The sequence below is a fragment of the Meriones unguiculatus genome, chromosome 18, assembly GCF_030254825.1.
Source record: "Meriones unguiculatus strain TT.TT164.6M chromosome 18, Bangor_MerUng_6.1, whole genome shotgun sequence".
Taxonomy (NCBI): Eukaryota; Metazoa; Chordata; class Mammalia; order Rodentia; family Muridae; genus Meriones; species Meriones unguiculatus.
In genome coordinates, this window is record NC_083365.1 from 70,416,173 (window position 1) to 70,431,037 (window position 14,865).

The 14,865-nt window shown below is 39.5% G+C and overlaps 1 protein-coding gene and 1 long non-coding RNA gene across 2 annotated transcripts in view; one reads left to right on the forward strand and one right to left on the reverse strand.

Moving 5' to 3' along the window:
* Dpp10 (dipeptidyl peptidase like 10) overlaps positions 1 to 14,865 on the reverse strand; it is a 1,523,950-nt gene that overhangs the window by 761,935 nt on the left and 747,150 nt on the right. The window lies entirely within an intron of this gene.
* Positions 1,842 to 10,207, forward strand: LOC132648941 (uncharacterized). The gene is made up of 3 exons (XR_009587339.1): positions 1,842 to 1,938; positions 6,157 to 6,264; positions 10,046 to 10,207. It is a non-coding gene; the product is annotated as an uncharacterized LOC132648941 (long non-coding RNA).

Consider the following 14,865-nt stretch of genomic DNA (forward strand, 5'->3'; position numbering starts at 1 on the left):
AGGTGGTTGTGAGATACCTAATGTGACTTCTAGAAGAGGAACTCAGGTCTTCTGCAAATGTAACATGCTTTCTTAACCACTGAACCATCTCTCCAGCCACAGAATTTGCTTCCTTTTATTTTTAAACCATGACAACTCTGTATGATAAAATTATGACTAACACTTCATGGTTTCCAACAGGTGAAGATGAGTTACTTTTTAAATTTTTTTACAATTTATTCAAATTACATCCGGGTTCCAGCCCCCTTCCTCATCTCCTCCTGGTCCCACTCTCTCTCCCTCCGTTTTCCTTCCATTCCCCACCCCTAGTCCATTGAAAGGGGGAGTCCTCTTGCCCTACTATCTGACCCTAGCATATCAAGTCTCATCAGGACTGCCTGGATCCTCTTCCTCTGTGGCCTGGCAAGATCACATCACCAGGAGGAAGTGATCAAAGAGCAGGCAACCAAGTTCATGTGAGAGACAGCCCCTGCTTCCCTTTCTAGAGAACCCACATGGAGACTGAGCTGCCTATGGGTTACATCTGAGCAGGGGCCTAAGCCCTCTCTGTACAGGGTCCTTTGATTCATTATTCCCTGCAGCACCTCTTGGGTCCAGATTTTTTTGGCTTTTTTGGTCTCCTTGTGAAGCTCTTGTCCCCTTCAGATCCTGCTACTCCCACTTCATTCATGAGATTCCATGCACTCTGTCCAAAGTTTGGCTGTGAGTCTCTGCATCGGCTTCCATCCCCTGCTGGGCGAAGACTTTCAGAGAACATCTATGGTAGGCTCCCATCCTTTTCCCTCTCTTCCACCACTTATGGTGTCTATCCCGTTTTCCTTCTGAATGAGAACCAAGTATCCTCCCTAGGGTCCTCGTTGTTTAGATTTTTTAGGTCTGTAGATTTTACGACGTTTATCCTATATTACATGGTTATTATCAGGTTAAAAGCGAATACATATCATGAGTGTCTTCCTGGTTCTGGGTTACCACACTCTGGATGATCTTTTCTTGTTCCATCTATTTGCCTACAAATTTCACGAGTTCCTTGTTTGTTTTTAATGTTTTTAAAATTAAATTATTATTTATTACAATTTATTCACTTCGCCTTCCAGCTGTGGCCCCCTTCCCCATTGCCCTTAGTAAGGGGATCAGCTGCTGTTCATGCATTTCCCTGATGACTAAAGACTCGACTCAGAGCATGTCTTTAACTCTTTATCTGTCATTTGATATTATTCTGTTGAGAATTCTCTGTTTAGCTCTGTACCCCATTTTTAAAATGGATTATTTTTTTTTTTGGTATTTAATTTCTTGAGTTCTTTTTATATTGTGGATATTAGCCCCCTGTTGGATGTAGGGGTGGTAAAGACCTTTTCCAAGTCTGTAGGCTGTCACTTTGTTCTGAGGACAGTGTCCTTTGCTTTATAGACACTTTTCAGTTTCATGAGGTCCAGTTTATTAATTGTTGATCTTAGAGCCTGGACTATTGGAGTTCTGTTCAGGAAGTTGTCCCATGTACCAATCAGATCAAAGCTCTTCCCCACTTTTACTTCCAGCAGATTTAGTGTGTCTGGTTTTATGTTGAGGTTTTTTATCCACTTGGACTTTAGTATTGTACAATATGATAAATATGTATTTATTTGCATTTTTTTCTACATGTAGGCATCCAGTTTAAAAGCACTATTTGTTGAAGATGCTATGTTTTTTTTTTGTTTTTGTTTTTTTTTCAATGCAGTTTATTCAGGAACCTTGAACAATCCTCGGACCCTGGGGAAAGCCAGCCCACAGCTTAAATAGCCTCTGGGTAGCCAACCCCAGCGTGCCACATAGGCAATGCAGATAGGTCCATATACACGGAAGCAAGCCAGATCCTCAGCCTTAGCCAAATGTGGAATTGTTCATGACAGAGAGCACTCACCATCGGGAAGGTGGAAGGCGGAAACCAGCTCCATCTTTAAGGTATAGCATTCCGCAGCTCTCTACAGTTCCCCCTTTTTGTTTTAGACGAAGATGCTATGTTTTTTATTTTGTTTTGTTTTGTTTTGTTTGTTCCATTGTATGGTTTTGGCTTATCTGTAAAAGAATCAGGTGTCCATAGGTGTGTAGGTTTACTTCTGGGACTTCAATTCGATGTATTGATCCACAAATCTATTTTTATGCCAGCACCATCCAGTTTTTATTACTGTTGATGTAAAGTACAGTTTGAGATCAGGGATGGAGATACCTCCAGAAGATTTTGATATCTTCTTTAATTTCTACTTTGGTTTTTGTTTTGTCATGTTTTGTTTTGTTTTTTTGTGGCTATTGTGAAGGGTATTGTTTCCCTAATTTCTTTTTGTTTTTTGTTTTGTTTTTAATTGTGATTTATTTATTTATTTATGTTTTCCTTTTAAAACATTAATTTTTTTAAATTATTACATTTTATTCACTTTTTATACTAGCTGTAAGTCCCCTCCCTCATCCCCTCCAAATGTCACCCTCCCTCCCTCTTCTCCTTCCATGTTCCTTCCCCAGTCCACTGATAGGGGAGGTCCTCCTCCACTTCCATCTGACCTTAGCCTATTAGGTCTCACCAGGACTGTCTGCATTATCTTCCTCTGTGGCCTGGTAAGGCTGCCCCCCTAATTTCTTTCTCAGCCATTTTGTCTTTTGTATACAGGAGGGTTACTGAAAATATTTTTGAGTTAATTTTGTATCCAGCTACTTTGCTGAAGGTATTTATCTGCTGTAGAAGTTCCCTTGTAGAATTTTTGGGGTCATTCATGCATACTATCATATCATCCATGAATAGTAATACTTTAAATTCTTCCTTTCATATTTGTATTCCCTTGATATTCTTTAGTTGTCTTACTGCAATAGCTAGGACATCAAGTCTTATGTTTAAGTGATACGGAGAGAGTGAACAGCCTTGCCTTGTCCCTGATTTCAGTGGAACTGTTTCTCCCTGTTTAATTTGATGTTGGGTATTGACTTGCTGTATATTGCCTTTACTATGTTTATGTATGTGCCTTGTATCTCTGATCTCTCCAAAACTTTAAACATGAAGGGTTTTGGATTTTGTCAAATGTTTAAGTTTTGCATCTAATAATATACTCATTTTTTTTCTTTTATTTTGTTTATATGGTGAATTACTTTGATGGATTTCTGTATATTGAACCACCCCTACATGCCTGGGATGAGCCAACTTGGTCATGGTGAATGGTAACTTTGATGTGTTCTTGAAATCAGTTTGCAAGTATTTTATTGAGCATTTTTGCATCAATGTCCATAAGGGAAATTGTTCTAAAGTTCTCTTTTTTGTGGTTGGGTATTTGTACGGTTTAGATATCAAGGTGACTGTGGCCTCATAAAATGAGTTTGGTAATGTTCCTTCTGTTTCTATTTTTTGGAATAGTTTGAAAAGTAATGGTATTACCTCTTCTTTGAAGTTTGATGTAATTCTGAACTGAAACCATCTGGCACTGGGCCTTTTTGAATGGGAGTCTTTTGGTGACTGCTTCTCTTTCCTTAGGGGATATAGGACTATTTAATTTATTTACCTGATCTTGATACAAATTTGGTAAGTGGAATCTATTTAAAAAAATTGTCCATTTCATTTAGATTTTCAAATTTTGTGTCATATTGGCTTTTGAAGGAAGACTTAATGATTCTTTGGATGCTCTCAGTGTCTGTCATTATGCCCATCCTTTCGTTTCTGATATTGTTGACTTGGGTAGAGTCTTTCTGCCTTTTAGTGAGTATGGCTTAGGGTTTGTTTATCTTGTTGATTTTCTGAAAGAACCGTTTCTTGGTTTCGTTAATTCTTTGAATTGTTTTGTTTTTAATGTGATGATTTCAGCCCTGAGTTTATTTCCAGCCCTCTATGACTCTTAGGTGTGTCTGTTTCGTCCCCTCACCCCCAGGGCTTTCAGTTGTGCCCTTAACTTGCTCATTTGAGATGTCTCCAATTTCTTTCTGAAGGCACTTAGTGTTGTGAACATTCCTTTTAGCACTGCTTTCATTGTGTCCAATAAGTCTGGGTATGTTGTGGCTTCATTTTCATTGAATTCTAGGAAGTCCTTAATTCCTTTCTTTATTTCTTCTCTGACCCATCTCTTGTTTCGCAGAGTTGATCAGTTTCCATGAGTGTATAAGCTTTTTGGTATTTCTGTTTTTGTTGAGGTCCAGCATTAGTCCATGGTGGTCTGAAAGGATACAGGGGATTATTTCAATCTTATATCTGTTAAGGCTTGCTTTGTGACCAAAGGTGCTCAGAAGGTGTATTCTTTCAAGTTTGGATGAAAAGTTCTGGATGAAAATCAAATGTCTATTACATCCATTTGATTTATGACGTGTTAGTGTCATTATTTCTCTGTTTATTTTCTGTTTCAATGATCTGTCCTTTGGTGAAAGTGGGCTGTTGAAGTCTCCCACTCTTAATGTGATCTATGTATTGTTTAAGCTTTATTAATATTTATTTTACAAATGTGGGTATCCTTGTATTTGGGGCATTGATGTTCAGAATTGAATGTTTTCTTGGTGGAATTTTCCATTGATGGGTATGAAGTGTCCTTTCTCAACTCTTTTGATTAATTTTGGTTGAAAATCTATTTTGTTAGATATTTGAATAGCTACTTGAGCTTGCTCCTTATTTATTTGTTTGAAAAATCTTAGTTCAGCCATTTACTCTCAGGTAATCTCTATCTTTGTGGTTGATGGGTTCTGTTTTTTTCTTCCATTCTGTTGGTCTATGTCTTTTTATTAGACAGTTGAGTCCATTGATGTTATGAGATATTAATGACCAGTGACTGTTAGTTCTTTTTATTTTGATGTTTGTTGTGGTAGTGTGCTTTTGTGCTGGTCTACCTTTGGTTTTGCTGTAATGAAGATATTTATATTTTTATTTTGGGGGGTATGTGGTTATCTTCCTTGGGCAGAAGTTTTCTTCTAGTATCATTTGTAGGGTCCAGTTTGTTCATAGATATTATTTAAATTTGGCTTTGTAGTGCAATATCTTGTTTTCTCCATCCAAGTTGATTAAAAGTTTTGCTGGGTATAGTAATCCCAACTGGCATCTGTAGTCTCTTAGCATTTGCAAAATGTCTGCCCTGGCCCTTCCAACCTTTATAGCCTCTGCTGAGAAGTAAGGTGTCATGCTGATAAATTTGCCATTATATGTTACTTGGCTTTTTTCACTTGCAGTTTTTAACATTTTTTTTCTTTGTTCTTCTGTACATTTAGTGATTTGATTATTACGTAGTGAGAGGATTTTCTTTTCTGGTCTATTCTATTTTGTGTTTTGTAGACATCTTGAATGCTTAAATCCATCTGTTTCTTAAGATTGAGGTAATTAATATTTTCTAGTCCTTAGAGCTGGAATCTTCTCTTTATTCTATTCTTAGTATTCTTATCTTTCTCTTTTTTATGGTGTCATTGAATTTTTAGATATTTTGTGTCAGGAACTTTTGGATTTAACCTTTCTTTTCTTTTCTTTTTTTTATGTCTGCATCTATTTCTTCTGTTGTGTTTTGTGTATCTGAGATTCTTTCCTCCATCTCCTGTATTCTGTTGGTGATGCTAGCCTCTGTGGTTCCTGTTTTCTCCCCTAAGTTCTCCCTCACTTGGATTTCTTCAGTTTGTGCTTTCTTAAAGTTTCTATTTCCATCTTCAGATCTTGAACCATTTTGTTGATTTCCTTTACCTTTTTGTTTGTATTTTCCTGCCCTTCATTATATAATTTATCCAATTCCTTCACCTGTTTGTTTCAATGTTCCTGTATTTCCTTCAGTAATTTAATTACTTCCTCTTTAAAGGCCTTAATCAGTTTGACTTATCTTCCAGTATTTCTTTACAGATTTTGTTTGTTTCCTCTGTTATCATCTTCATAAGCAAAAATTTTAGGTCCTTTCCTTTTGTTTCAGCTGTATTAAGGTATCCAGGGCTGTTTGCCTTTGAATAATTGGGTTCTGGGATGCCATATTACTTTGGCTTTTGTTGATTGTGTTTTTACGTTGACTTTTAGTCATCTGGTTGTCTCTGGCTTTGGATATTAGTTCCTGTTTCCTACAGGAGTTTTCAGGGATGCAAGAAGAGCCTTGGGCAGGAAGCTGGATGTTCCTGCAGGAGTCTTTCTCAGATTGCTGAGAATGATCGCAGACTGGATAGTGGTTCTCAGGGAATTGCCCTTTGTCTCCTCAGATGTCTGATCCTGTGGACCATGTGGATTCCTCAGGGGCTCAGGGATCCTCCTTTCACAGAGAGAAGTCCTGGAGCCAGCTGCCCTGCCACTAGCTTTTTAAGTCTGAGGTGAGTGAGCCCAGGCAATTTGCTCAGACTCTGTGTTTGCTGGGTGCAGACTTTTAGAATATATGTGACCTCTGAGGTCCTGTTGGTATCCTTAGGGAGACTGGTTGAGCATTGGAGTGAAGGGTCCAAGCATTTGTGCTACAGCAGCTTTGCTGACATGACAGGTTTCATAAGATATGACAGGCCCAAGTTTCTGTTTCCTGATAATGCTCCCACAGTTGCTTAGATCCTGTTTCTATATTTCAGAAAATGAAACTATAGTCCATGGAAACAAGATACAATAACTCAATAACCTCCCTGAAAATTAGAAGCAATAATCTAGCAACCACCTTGAAAAGTCCCCAACCACTTGACAAAGCAAATTAAAGGTTAGTTAGAAACCATTGCTTAGCTAGTCAAAATGATATTGTTACCTGGGCACATCTTGTTATGTGGACACTCCATGAAGTCTCCCCTTCTTCCTTAGATCATAACCAACCAGTTTATGACAAGCTTGCTCTCCATCAGTCCTCCAAGTGCTACAATTACAAACACGAGCCACCATGCCTGACTATATTTAGCTTTCTACAAAACAATATCTGTGTAATTATTTTTGTTTTCTTTTTAATATTTCTCTGTTTTTTAAAAATAACAAGAAAAACTTTTGAGATAGCTCAGCTTGTAAAGGCATTTGCTGTCGATGCTGATAACCTGAGTTCAACCCTCAGGTCCCATATGGTGGAAAGAGACAACTGATTCCCCTGTGTTTTTTTCTGATCTTTACTTGTGTGCTAAGACATGCCCCCGATTCCTAACAAAACAAATACATATCTATCTATCTATCTATCTATCTATCTATCTATCTATCTATCTATCTATCTAATTTGGGCTTCAGACCAGGGACAAGTGGCTGAGGTGCATTTTTAACCAAAGTGGACCTGGTCTCTAGGTTCTCCCAGCATCCCTCCGTCCCTACCAAAAGGAACAGGCTAGCTTTACAGGTTTCTTTATAAATTCTATACCCCATGTTAAACTAAATTCTCCTAGCACTTTTCCAGAAAGCAGGAGGAGGAGGGGGTGAATTGAAACAAGACCCCACCCCATTGCAAAGGAATGCAAAAGGTCTCCTCCCCTCTGTGGAGGAGTGTTCAGATCTGCAGTACTAGATAATGTTGCCTGGTAACCTGTCCAGATGTCAGAGTTCCCCCAACCACATCAGGTCCGGACCAGATGGACTTGGTGCCTAAAATGAACCAATCATTTTAAAAATCAACTACTCTACCCGATCCAGTGTGGCCAAGCTTGCAACCTCTGCGAGTCCCATGCTCTTTCCTTTGAAAACCTCAGCCTCTGTCTCTCCTGGCTGTTCCTCTCTGGTTTTGGGGGAAGGGGGAGGGCAGCCACATTGCCTTATGGCTCAAATAAACCTCTTTCAAATTACATCAATTTGGCCTCCTGAGTTCTCTTCATCCTCCCCCTAGAAATTAGGGTCCCCTTGGGCATAACATTACGTGTTACAGGCATGGCTTACATACCCCACCCTCTACCCTGAACTTTCTAGCCAAGGGGCTGGTCTTCCCTATATAATACAGACATTTTGGTTCCCCCTTCACTCTTTCTGCATCTCTCTCTCTCTTTCTCTCTGCTTCCCCCCTTTCTCAGCTTTTCTGTCTTCCTCTGCATAGTGGCTTCCCTAACTTCATTCTGGTGAACCTGCTGACAGCTGCCCACACTAAACCTGCATTTATGTACCCTAACTTGGCTTAAATTGTCTCATTTCACCAGGGAGAAGAATGCTTTTAATATAATAAACATTCTGTGGAAAGGTGGGGAGAATTCACAGATGTATCCCAAGGCAGCTCAATCTCCAAGTGGGTGCCCTAATAATGGGAACAGGGACCATCTCTGATATGAACTCAGTGGCCTGCTCTTTGATCACCTCCCCCTGAGGGGGGTGCAGCCTTACCAGACCACAAAGGAAGACAATGCAGACAGTCCTGATGAGACCTAATAGGCTAGGGTCAGATGGAAGGGGAGGAGGACCTCCCATATCAGTGGACTGGGGGAGGGGCATGGGAGGAGAAGAGGGAGGGAGGCTAAGATTGGGCGGGGCCAGGGGGGCCACAGCTGGGAGACAAAGTGAATAAACTGTAATTAATAAATAACTTAAAAAATAAATTAATTAATTAATTTAAAAATGAATTAATTAAAAAAAGAAAGGTGGGGAGAAAGGATAGAAAGATAGAAAGACCAGGATGGCACAAGAACACCACAAAAAGACCAACAGAGTCAGTTAACCTAGGCGCCTGTGGAAGCACCAGGCAAACAGCAGGCAAGGACTCGACCTAGGCCCCCTACACATATGTAGGTTATGGGCAGTTTGATCTTCACATAGGTTTTCTAGAAAGTTGAGCAGGTGTTGCCCATGATATGAACTCTGTTGCCTGCTTTCTATCACCTCCCCCTAATGGTACTGTCATGCCAGGACTCAGTGGATGAGGATAAGTTCAGTTGTGATGCAAAGTGACGTGCTGGGGTGGGTTGTTGTTGGTAATTGTATCCCCCTTCTCTGAGGAGAAGAAAAGGGGGTTAAAGGGAAGATGGTGGGAGGGTGCAACCTGGAGGAAAGGAGGGAAGGGACTAAGATCAGGATGAAAAGTGAATATATACATTAAAAATAAATTAAAAAATAAGATTAGCACATATTTCAAAATTTGTAACATGAAAAGTAAACAGAGGAAGGGGCTGGAGATGCCCAATTCAGTGCTTGCTATGCAAGCATGAAGAAATGAATTTGGGTCATCAGACCCCACATAATACAACCCAAAAGCAGGAGGATGGAGACAAGAAAATCACTAGGGCTAGATGGTCAGGCAGTCTAGCCAAACTGATGAGCCCTAGATTCTGTGAGAGATCCTGTCTAAAAACAAAACAAAACAAAACAATTAAACAAAGAAAACAACAGGATAATCAACTGATCAATCAATGAAAATATCTAATGTCCACTTTACCTTCCATATGTGAAAGTATATAAACACACACAGACACACAGACACAGAGACACACAAAGTGGCATAAAATTTGCATGACTCTAGAGCCTCACTAGCACATGTAAAGAATAGACTTTGGGTCTGTATCCTCTGACATTTTATCCCAAGAATTCACATATCCTCAAACCTTTTATCCAGCTCAGCTCTTACTAGAGCCAACTTACTACCGTTGCTGAACTTGAACTAATCCAAGAAGCAAGTAAGGTGATATTAATGAGGCGATTGAAGCAGGTGGATAGGGTAGCAAAGCTGCAACCTCTCATAGCTTCATTATACATTAAAACTATGTATGCTCTTGACCTCCGCAAAGAGTCGCTCCCTCCCTGCACTTTATTTCTGTGTTTGAAACATGCAGTCATGTAGATTCACTTTAAATCTTATTACACAAGAATAGATAAAATAAGAGTAGATTAAAACAAACATTTTTCAAGTTGAAAATTGAGGCTCTAGAACCATGCAAATTTTCATACTTACTCTCTGTGTGTGTGTGTGTGTGTGTGTGTGTGTGTGTGTGTGTGTGTACTTTCACATATTAAAGTGTAAAAGGCATTGATGGAAGTGGGAACAGCTAATTGGGAGAGGCCCCTCCTTCTAAGGCAAACCCTTGAAGCAGTAGCTGCTGCAGAGCAGAAACAGGGGGCAAAGTCAGATCTTTGTTCCTCTCCAGAGAAGACAAGACTTAGGAATCCAGACCTTCTGTGATGTGCTGTGATATCCCTGAGCTTTTAAACTGTGTCTTGTTTTTATTTCAGGCACTGGAGATGGAGCATAAGACTAACACCTGTAGGCAAGTGCCTGGCGAATGAGCTCCACTCCCACCACATCATTAAAAAACAAAACAACAACAACAACAACAAAAAAAATCAATTAACTATTTTAGCACAAAAAACTTTGAATTTTGTAGATAAACAAAACACCCCAGAAAGTTATTGTGTATTATGTTTCAAATGGGGGTGTGTGTGTATGTGTGTGTGTGTGTGTGTGCCGCAGCCCACATATGCAATTGCGAAACAAACTTGCACCACTTGTCTCCTCTCTTCCCCCTATATGGGTCTCAAGGACTAACATCATAGTTACAGGCTTGGTACGGATCTCTACAGGCTCAACCATCTTGCTGGTCCTGAACTTCCTGACTTGTTCATTTCAGAGATATACTCCTGGATTTGCAATCTTAAAGTCCTAGAGTAATGAGCATCTTTACTAACTAGAATTCTGCATCATTTATATGTAGCCTGGTATAATATTTGCACTTGCATTATCATACTATGAATATTTCAGTGTAATAGGCCTCATTTGGAAAGTCTACAGAATTTCAAAACTACACTTGGTGAATGGTGAATGTCTGTCGTGTTGATTCAAATGGGAAGATCTAGTCCCCGGTGATCTCGGGTTGTTTCAAGAGGTCCATCCTGAATGTTGATGTGTCTCCCTGCCTTTTCAGGACTGAGAACAAAGCTGTTTGTGGTGAACTTTGGAATCACAATAACTAATTAGCACAAATCCTGTAATCAGGAAAGGGTTAGGGCATGAACAGAAAAGTATAAATGTCTCTGGCACACAAAAGAAACAAGAGAAAGATCATCTAATCAACAAGATCAAATGGAGAACTTGAGCTTTAAACATAAAAGGCAACTGGTATGTACATTTACAGATACTGTGTATTAATATATATCCATCCTCCTCTTCACAGGCATCCATTCCTTCACCTGAATACTCTTTTTTCAGGTCATAATGCATTTGTACTCATTCATATCAGTACTACTGCTTTTTTTTCAATTTAACTTTCATTAATTACACTTTATTCATTTTGTATCCCCCCATAAGCCCCTCCCTCCTCCCTTCCCGATCCCACTCTCCCTCCCCTTTCTGCATGCATGCCCCTCCCCAAGTCCACTGATAAGGGAGGTCCTCCTCTTCTTCTTTCTGATCTTAGTCTATCAGTTCTCATCAGAAGTGGCTGCATTGTCATCTAATTTTTTTATTTATTACAATTTATTCACTTTGTATCCTAGCTGTAGCCCCCTCCCTTGTCTCCTCCCAATCCTGTCCTCCCTCCCTCTTCTCCTCCCATGCCCCTCCCCCAGTCCACTTATAGGGAGGTTCTCCTCCCCTTCCATCTGACTGTGAATGTCCCTCAACGGAGGAATGGATGCAGAAATTGTAGTATATGTATACAATGGAATACTACCCAGCAATTAAAAAGAAGGAAATCATGAAATTTGCAGGCAAATGATAGGATCTAGAAAAGATCATCCTGAGTGGGGTATCCCAGAAGCAGAAAGACACACAGGGTATATACTCACTTATAAGCAGATATTATACATATAATATAGGCTAAAGCTGCTAAAATCTGTACACCTAAGGAAGGTAAGCAATAGAAGGACCCTGGGTCAGATGCTCAGTCCTCGTTACTGCTGCCTTTAGGTAAGAGTGTTCCAACTCCTCTAGGCTGACGAAGAGAGCATGATATTTGGTCAATATTGCCCAAGTATAGAAAACTCAAAGTAACTTGAAATACATGAGGCACTAATGGAATGTCTGTCAGCAGCACTGACAGTGTCAACTATGGAACTACGAAAGTACTAAATAAAAGAGAAAAATTCAACCAAACCTGGGGAGATGGTTCAGGGGATAGAAACTCCTGTTGGCCCGAGTTCAGTTCCAGGAAACAGATTAGGAGAGAACTGACCTCCTGAAGTTGTCTTCTGGCCTCTGCCTTGAAGTTGATTTTGAACTCTATCAAGAATTATAAAACTTACTCCACAATTAAGGAAATGATAGTATGTTTTTTTTTTAAGTTTAAAGGGGAAAATAATCAGATATGTATTTAGCATCTCCTGGGAACCTTTGCATATGATAATACTAAGAGCTGATATTACAGAATATTCCGGCACACTATGTCTCTTCAGGGGCATATACATATAGATATTAACATTTATAGTATTTCAATCAAGTCAATATAATTGTTTCTGATTTAAAAAAAAAAAACCTTAGAAAGAGACCTGACATTCCTCAGTTAAACAATGAGAAATTTGACAAGAAAGTTAATATGAACTAAAGATTCTGAAAAGAAGTCACATGACATGAAGCATTCTAGGAGAGATAACTGACTGATTTAGATTATCAGTGATTATAGAGATTTGCAACCTTTCAAGTGCAGTTTTGAGAATCTTAGGGTATCTTAGCCTCTCAGATGGGTATTTATCATCTACCTCTGTGTGTGACTAAACATTTCTGTAGTTAAGAAAGTAATCCTTTAGCTTCTGAGCACTATAGCAGAAATTTCCCCACTTCTCTGTAACCCACATACCTGATATTTTCACCAGAGTATGTGGAAAGGGTTTTGATATATGAGTTTGTTTTGTTAGTATAAAAATTTCATGAAATTCTTACCATGTTGGAATATGGTATTTGTTATGCCTCGAATATGTGTATCCCCACTATGGTCACTCATATTTAGCTCCAGGATGTATGCTTTCTTCCTTTTAATGTAAGATATTTGTTTTTCAATTTGTCACCAGTATTCCCAAGTCTCTAAACTTATTTAGTGGTAAAAAAGGATGAAAATTAGTTTAAAGTAATATAACATTTAGAGGTTGAAGAGAGAGCTCAGTGGTAAAAGCACATACCACTCTTGCAGAGGCCTGAGTTCAGTTCCAGCCATGCCACCTATGGCCTCTTCTCAGAGGGCGCTTGCCTCACTTGCATATACTCCAACACAGATGCACTCATATCCACATAGTGAAAAATAAAGAACATATTTAAAGACAAAGTAGTATCACACCTAGGAAAAAGAAAGTGCTGGTTTCATCTGTGAACACAATAATAACAATAATAGACAAATAAGGTATTTTGGGGATGTTGGGGAGACAGGATCAGCAGAGTTGGTGATGAATAGACAATGGTAAGGGAGGGGAAGGATAAGAAGTCATTGGTAAGCCTGAAGCCTGCCTGTAGTGGTGAACAGAAGCACCCGAGCGAATTAGATGTTTCCCAGCACTGTTTGGATCCAGCTCCTGCAGCAGACCCCAGACCAGATTAAACCTAGGTGGAGTCAGAGTAAAGGATTCACAGTCCAACACGGAACTGAAAGAACCAGACAGATCCCACAACAGGCGGGTCTTTCCAAGAAACAGGAAGTTCCAGCAAGTTTCTACAAAGGGTGCCCATTTCTGCCCTAACCCTTACGAGAAGTAACAGCAAGCCATCTGCATCAAAGCCACCAACTTGAAAAAAACTTTCCTTTTCTTGTTCCTTTCTTGTAAAAAACCCCAGTTCTGACTTTATTTTCATGGGTTTTAAGTAAAAGCAAATTGGATCTCTAATAAAATTCCTCATAATTTTGTCTTTTCACATATTGTAATCACTTTTTGTTAAAATATTGTCATACAAATGTTATTCTTGAAGTTTGCCTAGAACATCCCTGCACTCACAAAACTAGTTTCCTAAATACTCAAAGCCACGGCGTAAGGGTGGCATTGGGTTGCTAGGGACAAGCAGTGTGTGTAGACATCTATGAGGGGTTCCCTTGAAACATCGTCTCACTGATGAGAGAAGAAATACAAACAGTGCATGGGCTGCAGAGAGGGCTCAGTAGCTACAACCATGAGCTGCTCCAGCAGGGTGTCTAAATTTGGTTCCAGCACCCACTTCAATTGGCTCTCAGACTGTCATACCAGTTCCAAGATATCTGATGCCCTCTTCTGGTCTCCTTACACAACTACACATAACTATACATAGACTCATACAAACACATACAAATAATTTAAAAACAATCAATATTTTATTTATTTTTTTTTAGGAAATGGCAATATTTAGAAAAGGATAATATGTAGAAAAGGGTGTGTGGGGGGAGAAGGAGAACATCTTTCTGAATTTCTTTCTCTTTCTTTCTGTCCTCTTCCTGTACTCATATGTTTGTTTTCCAACATCAGGCTGGTTCTGCACCTCTCGTCTTCCATATAATGTGCTGCACAAACATCTTCAGAAATCTATGCTCAAATTGGTCCTTCAAAGGTATGAGAAAGTATGTGAAGTACAGACACATTTTGAAATATAAACTCTACCAGTTGTATCCAGACAGTTCGATTTAGACAACACAGATAGTTGTTAGAAGAGTGCCCCAGGACAAACTGGCTGTTAAAACTACTGAGGCATCAGGGAGAATTCCACAGCAAATGTATAACATCTACAACCTGCCTTTTTTTTTTTTCACTGATGAAGGCATTCGTGACTTGACTTGAAGTGTTTTCTAAGTGGAAATAAACTAAGCAAATCACTCTCTGTTATGGCCAAATAATCAGTCACCAGTCAGGCTGTGTGCCATGACAAAAGCAAGAGAATGGAAGAGAGTGAGGTGAGAAGAGCTGACATATGACATTCACCTGATGCATCATGTAACTTAAAAGGTATTTTCAAAATAGAGTGGGATCCTGGAAACTGTTGTAAGTAACCATCGGGTGCTCTTGTAAGTTATATTTGCGGGGCCCTTGGACACTGTTGTAGGTTGTACTCCTAGGATCCGTGGGTATTGTAGGTTGCATTGCTGGGTCCCTGGGTACTGTTGTAGGTG